This window comes from Procambarus clarkii, chromosome 60 (assembly GCF_040958095.1).
Source record: "Procambarus clarkii isolate CNS0578487 chromosome 60, FALCON_Pclarkii_2.0, whole genome shotgun sequence".
In the NCBI taxonomy this organism is placed as follows: domain Eukaryota; kingdom Metazoa; phylum Arthropoda; class Malacostraca; order Decapoda; family Cambaridae; genus Procambarus; species Procambarus clarkii.
Genome location: NC_091209.1, coordinates 11444984 through 11454117, shown reverse-complemented (window position 1 = coordinate 11454117; position 9134 = coordinate 11444984). Strand labels below are relative to the sequence as shown.

Below are 9134 nucleotides of genomic sequence, written 5' to 3'. Positions count from 1 at the left end.
TAAGTCAATTGAAAGCAAATATTTAACATCATCCAGTGTTGCGTCAGGAATTTTGGTTGTTGTGTTTGTTAGTCTTGTTACTGCATATATTGTATATTGTAGTTGTGGAGCGGCCATTAACAGTTCTGGACTGACGGACGACTACTACTTCACTGCCGATTCTACTGCAAATGTTGCTCTGTTGTACCTGTTGTTCTGTTGCAACATTTACAATAGAATGTTGTATTTGGTTTGTGAAATATGTGAAGACTTATACTGAATTTTGTAACTAGCTCATCAAGATTGTAATTTGCTTAGCTAAATGAATTGTTGGGTTCAGTCCCTGAACCCATTATGTGCCTCTGTAACTCTTTCCACCACCGCTCCCAAGATGGGTATGGGGTGCATAATAAATGAACTAAACTAAACTGAAATAGATTTTGAAATTAACTTCCAACATTTAAGCTGGGGATCATTATTGGTTCATTAGAGACTCGTTCGTATTTGGGGAAGTGAAGGAGTGGCTGTTGGCCAGTGATAATTGACACTTCAGACGCGCAAAATGTTAACCAATGGGGTGAGCTTTAGGGTGAATGCCAACCAATCAGCGGCCGGTGTTGGTTGGCTGCTGGTTATAAAAGAAACGATGAGACAAAACTCACTTCAGTGTGGTTTTACCTCACTTTTGGTCTAGTTCCAGGTTCGTCTCTTGCTGTTTGGCTGTGTGTGGCGGGTCCCCCTCCTCCCTCGCCCCCTTGTTGCGTCACCCTCTCCCTCTCCCTCCCTTTGCTCCCTTAAAAAAATATAAATTCTAAGCTATATTAAGTTAACGACTACTTTAACTCGGCAACCTAGAGATGTAATTCTAGCAATGGGTGAAGTGAATTTTTTTTAGCCATGAACTAGGTTCTGTTAATCTTCAGGATGTCCATCCATGGTATTTGGTTTTTTTTATAACCATAGACGTTAATTATGTAACTTCCTGTCGTATATATATTGTAAAATTGCCTTATAGTAGCATTTCAGTTGATTGTATAATTCCAGACTTGAGTGTATTATGTAAATAGTTGTAATGTAAGAAGTTAGGGGAATACTTGGTCCTGACCATTGGACCTAAACGATAGTTAACTACAGGTTCGTAGTGGTGCAGTTGTCAGCGCCTCGGAGGTCTACACAAGGCTGTCACAAGCCGGACAAACGCCCAGTAAGTAAGTCAGATGTTTCTCTTGGACACTTCCCAACAGTGGATTACTTTAGCAGTTCAGAAAGCTGTAGTTTACTAATATACAATACAGCCATACACGTTTACTGTATTAGTTACTTAGGCCAATCTTGACACTTATTCTGGTAAATGTAGACAATTGATTAGTTTTTACTTTAAGTTAACAGCTTAACTAAATTATTTAGCAGTCACTGTTGCTACAAAGGTGTAGCATTAATCGGTCTTCTATAGTTTTTTCTTGGCTCTCCCCCCCCCCCTCTTCAAAAAAGCCGGCCTGATTCGAAAGTTGTCGACAAATATTTAGATTATCTATAACCTTTTAGCTTAGAGGATTAACCACTGGTTTGAGTATCCTCGAAAGTAGTAACTTAGAACTAATTTAACTGTAATACAAAGATAGTAAAAAAAGTCAATAATTTTTACCTTGGCTTGCCTTATTAACCATATTCTTGCAGGAGGGTTAAGTGTAAATGGTCTCGTCTTAAACTGGTATTTCTTTCCAGAATGTTGCTGCTAACAATACTGGTGTGGGAGTGTAGTCTCGGGGGACTACAATGCCCCAGACGGGTCCCTGGTGGTGGTGGTGGTCTTCGTCTCCTGAGTAAAACCAGTTGTCTGCACCAGTATTCGTCTCGCCTCTCCCTTCCCAAAAGTCCTCTTTCAGGCACTCTTGTCCTTCCAACACCTTCCTGCACTGGAAGTGTACCAGCTTCCCTTCGCCCCTCACCCCCAGCTTGTCTCCCGGCCTTAAAGGCCGCAGGGAACTACACACTCCATCCTGTGGAATACCTGGTAAGTAAAATATTAAGGTTTTGATTTGGTTACTCTAAATCGCATAGAGAAATGTGCTTAGAGTACCCAAGATGCAGGTTTGAAGCCGCAACATGGCTTTTGTCACAGTAAATTTCGATTAAATTAACTTTAAACCGTTTCAGATGCATGAAACAACGGCTGGTAAGAACTGTGCGTGAATACTAATACCTACAGCTGGGATCAAGTTAACTCTTACTGCTAGTCTTGGCAGAGGGTTCCAGCTAATTTCACTTTAAGGTAAAGAACACTTCAGTGAGTCGACTTGTGTTTAACATGGTCATAAATAATTGAAATGTGCATTAAAAATTTAATATGGTCATCCTGCTGGACTAATTTACTTAACGACTAAGAATTGTTGTAACACGACGTAATATTGTGATCCAGTTCATGTGGAGAAGCAACTATGAGGGCGGGGCGAGGGCCTGGAGGTGGTCATCCGGGTACACTGTCCTGCACCAACTGGTCTCACTGGAGGGTCTGTATGGCTTGTTTGACTGTATTAATTAGTCATTACAGCTCAAATTGTCATAATATACAGGGTGTTTGGTAGATTAAAGTGCAGGTTACTCATAAGGGTCTCAAAGTGTAAAGAGGTCCGTGAAAGGTAATAACTTAAAGATGTCTTGAGTCTTATCATAAGGAATATAATAGTTGTGATGTTACTCCCGTCCTCAGGCTCGGGTGACAACAGGGAAGGCCAAGAGGACCGTCTCGGGCTACTGAAGAACATCTATAACGAAGGCATAAAGTGGCAGGACATTGCCAGCATGTCAGTCTGTCGTCTGTGGGAACAGCCTGAGATACATATTTTTGCCAGGAAATGGCCTCGTTCGTTGAAAGGTTAAGTTGTAAAATATTAAAATTTAAACTAGCACATGATTTTCTTGAATACCTTACCCAGGACTTTTTGATTTGTGTATACGACTTGCCACCAAATACCTTAAGTGAAGTTATGGTAATTTTTAGTTTTAGGAAAATTAATAAATCCTTAACTAGTTAAATAAATTATTAATGGCTTGACTTGTCCCAAGACAGTGTACATTTGGTTCACATACAAAGTAACTTCCCCCCCCACCCCACCTTCCACAACAGACAGGAGTGTAGGCGGGTTACTTGTAAAACCTCCTTCCCGGTTTGATGCTTTTTGATTATTACCTTGTAAAACCTGGTTGTGGCACTATTTTTAGGCCTCGTTCTCGGTGACCTCGCGAGGTATCAAAGATGGAGGCCTGTTTGTTAGTGAGAGTATCTGGAAGAAACTTAGTTTTGCACGAGATAAATGTTAAAGTAACGAAAGTATATCCCTCTGAAGTTTCTATGAAATTTATTAAAATATGGAACAAGTGATGCACGCATGTTGTTTGTTCCATCAGTTTTAATTGTGTGAACTAATACTTGCATTGATGGATATACTTTTTATTTGGTGAATTTCTACTTTAAAAATAGGAAAGATGCGCGAGTCGGCCACAACCAGAGTAACGTCAACCTCGTGAACTGCAGAAGACTGTAACCTCCCTCTTGTGTGTGGCCGCCCACTGACGGGCAGTGAGTCGCATGTTGGGACGCCCTGGTGGAGTAAGAGTACGGACGCTTGGGCTGCCGCATGTTGGGACGCCCTGGTGGAGTAAGAGTACGGACGCTTGGGCTGCCGCATGTTGGGACGCCCTGGTGGAGTAAGAGTACGGACGCTTGGGCTGCCGCATGTTGGGACGCCCTGGTGGAGTAAGAGTACGGACGCTTGGGCTGCCGCATGTTGGGACGCCCTGGTGGAGTAAGAGTACGGACGCTTGGGCTGCCGCATGTTGGGACGCCCTGGTGGAGTAAGAGTACGGACGCTTGGGCTGCCGCATGTTGGGACGCCCTGGTGGAGTAAGAGTACGGACGCTTGGGCTGCCGCCTGAACGGGGAAGACTGGTGAACACTCCCGCTGGTCTCCTGCGTTGGTCCATTATTGTTGACTCCATTAATCCAAGCAACCTTTGTCCTCCTTCAAAGATCTCTTGTTCTCTTGGGCTAAAAGTTTTGCATCTGACATGTGATCCTGTGGTCCCGGGTTCGATCCCGGACGCCGGCAAGAAACAATGGGCAGTTTCTCTTTCACCCTATACCCCTGTTACCTAGCAGTAAAATAGGTACCTGGGTGTTAGTCAGCTGTCACGGGCTGCTTCCTGGGGGTGGAGGCCTGGTCGAAGACAGGGCCGCGGGGACACTAAAGCCCCAAAAATCATCTCAAGATAACATCTCAAGAAGACATGGTTTCGTGTAGGAGCTAGAGACTACATTAACTGTTGATCTTTTGGAAGAAAGCTGTCAGACGCCTCTGCCACTCAATTTTGAGTTTGCTTGTCCATTTTAGAATTCAATCTTGGATTAATACGAGGCAGTAGGACAATGAATATGAACTCTAGTTATCCATACTATTGATGTCATGGGTGTATCCATCTGGACTACTGTATGAAAGAATGTAAAAAGATTCTAAAATTCTTCAAACCATCTAAATATACAAATTAGTTGGTAGTTCATAAGTTTGATAGTCACATAACAGGTCTGATCTTGTCTTGTGCACCCTACACCCATCCCGCGGGCGAAGGTGAAAAGGGTTAGTCACATAATGGGTTCAGGAAGTGACAATCGTTTGAAGCTAGCTGGACAATTGTTAATGTAACGTGTACACATGTATACAATCATTTACATAAATACATACGCACCAATAATCTTCTGATATCAAGTGATTCAAGAGGCTCTAAAGTCACTATTCATGGCACTATAGTAACACTTTCTGTAGTCTTGCTTAACAGCCACCCTATTGGGTGGAGAACTTCAGCCATGTTCACAACACAACGGCGGCAGCTTTAGTCATGTGCGCCACCCAATTGGGCGGCAGCTTTAGTCATGTTCCCCACAACGGCGGCAGTTTTACCGCCACCCAATTGGGCGGCAGTTTTACCGCCGCCCAATTGGGCGGCAGTTTTACCGCCGCCCAATTGGGCGGCAGTTTTACAGCCGCCCAATTGGGCGGCAGCTTTAGTCATGTTCCCCACAACGGCGGCAGCTTGTCATGTGCGCCACCCAATTGGGCGGCAGTTTTACCGCCACCCAATTGGGCGGCAGCTTTAGTCATGTTCCCCACAACGGCGGCAGTTTTACCGCCACCCAATTGGGCGGCAGTTTTACCGCCGCCCAATTGGGCGGCAGTTTTAGTAATGTGCGCCGCCCAATTGGGCGGCAGTTTTACAGCCACCCAATTGGGCGGCAGTTTTACCGCCACCCAACTGGGCGGCAGCTTTAGTCATGTTCCCCACAACGGCGGCAGCTTTAGTCATGTGCGCCGCCCAATTGGGCGGCAGTGTTACAGCCACCCAATTGGGCGGCAGTTTTACCGCCACCCAACTGGGCGGCAGTTTTAGTAATGTGCGCCGCCCAATTGGGCGGCAGTTTTACAGCCAACCAATTGGGCGGCAGTTTTACCGCCACCCAACTGGGCGGCAGTTTTACCGCCGCCCAATTGGGCGGCAGTTTTAGTAATGTGCGCCACCCAATTGGGCGGCAGTTTTACCGCCACCCAACTGGGCGGCAGCTTTACAGTCACGTGCAGGCTGCACCTACAGTGGGCACATTTTGGATACTTCCCTCAGATGCCCGGCAGCACATCATTATGGATGAAGTTCTTGGACTCCATTGATGGTGTTCTCTGAATTCTGCGATTTTCCACATTCCAGTATATGACGACGCAAAATACGCCAATAGTTCTGCTGACAGTTTTCATTTAGTCACATCTACATCAGTAGATGTTACAAACTCCCAGAGGTACTTTTAGCCGAGCCTAAGCCTAGCCGTGGTGACATCTAGGCGTCTGCTAACCCTTATTGGATGACCTGTTTTCCGACCGCCCCTCGCGGTCGTTTGTCCTTCGATAGAATTCTTGGCGACTGGTACTTTTGATATCGTTCGCCTTATGCGTTTTTTCTCGTATTGGCATCCTTGGTGATATTTAGCGCCCTCTGATTATCCCGCACATTTGATGGTGCTACATAGCCTTCCCGGTTTGGTGCCTTCTATTGATAATTACTTATTGGACGACTTATTCTATTATGCAGGAAGTACCGCATGATTGAGTAACTTGTGAATTTCACCAAGTTGAAGAGATTTTTATTGATAGTCCCGGAATATTACTGCCCTTAGACTGCTCAAAGTCAGTCCAAGATGGTAATTAATTCTTCCTTTGAGTGAAAGGTTTTTGCTAACTCAATTCTATCATGCATTTGGAAACCAATATGGGAAGTTCTTAGACGAGAACTATCTTGTGCTCCCCAATCCTCCAAAACGTACCTAAACCATACAACTTCAACATTGTAATCATTGCCTTCATATGGTTATATTTAACGTAGATTTTACATTTCACCTTTAATTAATCTTCAAATTATGCTACAATGTACCTGTTGATAACGGGTACATTAAAGTAAAATTCGAGGGTTAACACTTAACATTAAGTAGGTAATTTCTAGCAAAATTTATCTCTGATTAAGGACCTGCCCGAAACTCCGGGTTATTGGCTTTACAAGTTAAATCATCAATGCTACGTACTCAGACCCAATGTACCTTCATATATATAGAAGACCAAGTGATGACGGGCAAGGCATAGTTTTAAATTTAGATTTTGCCCCGAGGGGCGAGTTTATTGGGCAGCGCCACTCATCCTGTGAGTGAACACACCGCCATAGCAACATGTACAACACTCCAATAGCTGGGTTGTTTATCCTGTCACTTGTACCCAGACACAGCTGGGACTTTACTATCACGTGAACAGCTTCTCAAAACTAGAAGAACAACATTGTCAATCCTTAAAGTCTTACGTTATCGTGCAGGTGCAAGACGGGAAAAATCTCTTAACAGTATGTTTGTTTTCTTAGCTTAATGTGGGTATTATGCTACACATTTCTAATGACTTAAAATGTTCACACTCTCGGGTAGTTGTCAAAGCCGTGTCCATCACTACAGATTCTGCAACTTTGCTGCCCAACTGTTTCCACTCCGAATCTCCATGGATATTTATCCAAGACGGATTCTCACTATTACTGATTCTCTCCCGCGGCTACCACCTCTTCGTCCATATTGATTGGGATTGCCAGTCGCAACCACATTGTATCAGTTCACATTCACTGGCTTTTTGGTCTATCCTCCTTACCTCAGCAACATTGTCACTGATATTGCCTGACAATACCTCTAATTTGTAGAAGTCTTTGGTATAAAAAATCTATATGGTCTTTCAGCAGCTAGCAGAACATCTGTTGTGCATTTCCAGATTCCAACATGGGAGGGAATCCACAGAAATTTGACTTCCTTGATTGGTTAGTACTCTCAACTTCGGATTTCAGCTGCTATTGCAAGACTTCCTGCCCGACTAAGGCTTTGTAGCGCTGTTTGTGAATCGCTGCAGATTACTGCAAATTGGCGTTTCGTTCAAGGAACCTTAACGCCATAACAATGGCAGTTAGCTCTACTTGCGTTGAAGAGCCGAGTTCTCAATACGGGCTTTTCCTTCATTGTCACATTGTAAGGCATTATTCCTCATTACCGTGTATGCTGCACCAGCCCTGCCATTGACAGTGTTAGACGACCCATCAGTGTAGAGTGGATCCAATTCTTTCCCAACTTCTTAACTTAGTTCATCGTTTTATTCCGTCGTCAAAGATGTTCAGTTGAGAGACTGTCCTCGACGCCTTCTCTTGTGTGGTGTAGTTGGCCGGACCTGGGGACGAGGGGAAGGCAACATTAGGAATGACAAGTTTCAAGTAAATATTACACTTCTTACCGTTACGTAAATACAGTTCATTAAGCCTGCGTTAAACACTAGCAACCTTCACTACCGCCCACAGGATGGTTATAGGTGTGCACAACTAGTCAATGTATGGGGTCCATTATCACCCATATGATGGGGTACGGGGGGTCCACTATCAATATAAATAAGATTAGACAAGTATGGACTAAGACACACAGAAGCTTACGAGTTCATTAACAATGATGGAATATGGTAACAAGAGACTAATATTAGCGAATAACGTCCAAATATTTAAGCTAGAAAATTAATGATTGACAATATGAAACTTGACATTTTAAGTGCAAAGTTTATACAGTTTTGTAAAATGTGGAGTCTAGGTGGTACACTGGTAAGTCTTACATATTTTAAGTTAAGAACTTGTGCATGTGCGGGTTTTATTACCCGTTTAAAGACTTATTATGAATGATTATATAATGTCAATTATTTGTCCATAATACCACCTGCCTACACCCCCTCCCCCCAGCGGGCAGTTGATGCTCCATCTAAATCTCTTATCACGCATTAGCCTACAGTTTGTGATATTTATGAGGTATAAATATGGGACTACTGATAACATTACTGTACAACCCATCCACCGGGCGGCAGTATATACCATTGTATATAATGTGTGGGGAACGAACCATTGTTGTAATTTATATAGTGCGCTTATTATAATTTACCGAGAAGTACCAAGATTCCCCTAAGTGCTAACCTTTAACAGGATGCACTGTAGAATACTGGTTTAAATCATGCATTGAAACATTAGTTGACACAATAGAGACTTATAACGTTTGTTTATTTTACTAAAGAAAATTTTATTTTTAGTTTAGTTTAGTTCATCTGTCAACAGCCATCATCTTCGCTGACTTCACTATAATCTTAATTATTAAACCTTAAAATTACAAGCCTAAAATAAAGAGCCATAAGTGGCAGATATGAATCATAGGCGAATTATAGACCTTAATTAATAATAGTAATTATTAGAATTATTATTTAACTTTGACCTCAAGTCAAATACATTATCGCCTGGGAATATGGCTGGCCCTCAGGCCGCTCAGATAGTCAGATGGTAGCCAATCATGTGCACTTAATCCAACCTGCGATTCGTCAAGGAAAATTGAAATAATGATAGTTTCCCCCATAAAAATGGAGCGGGAGACGCGACAAGCAGGTGGGGGGTGGGAGAGGGGGTGGAGACGCGACATGGGAGCAGAAGGGGGGGGGGGAGAGGGGGGAGGAGACGCGACATGGGAGCAGAAGGGGGGGGGGGAGAGGGGGAGGAGACGCGACAAGGGAAGCAGG

The 9134-nt window shown here is 43.6% G+C and overlaps 1 long non-coding RNA gene across 3 annotated transcripts; it reads left to right on the top strand.

Annotated features, from left to right (window-relative positions):
* Nucleotides 1-725: 725 nt before the first annotated feature.
* LOC123766881 (uncharacterized) lies at nt 726-2886 on the top strand. Of its 3 annotated transcripts, none has more exons than XR_011223340.1 (6): nt 726-916; nt 1024-1183; nt 1705-1993; nt 2137-2251; nt 2399-2489; nt 2690-2886. It is a non-coding gene; the product is annotated as an uncharacterized lncRNA (long non-coding RNA). The 3 variants fall into 3 exon arrangements; XR_011223341.1 differs by having other exon boundaries at nt 728-916; nt 1114-1183; XR_011223339.1 differs by lacking the exon at nt 726-916 and having other exon boundaries at nt 979-1183.
* The last annotated feature ends 6248 nt before the right edge of the window (nt 2887-9134 follow it).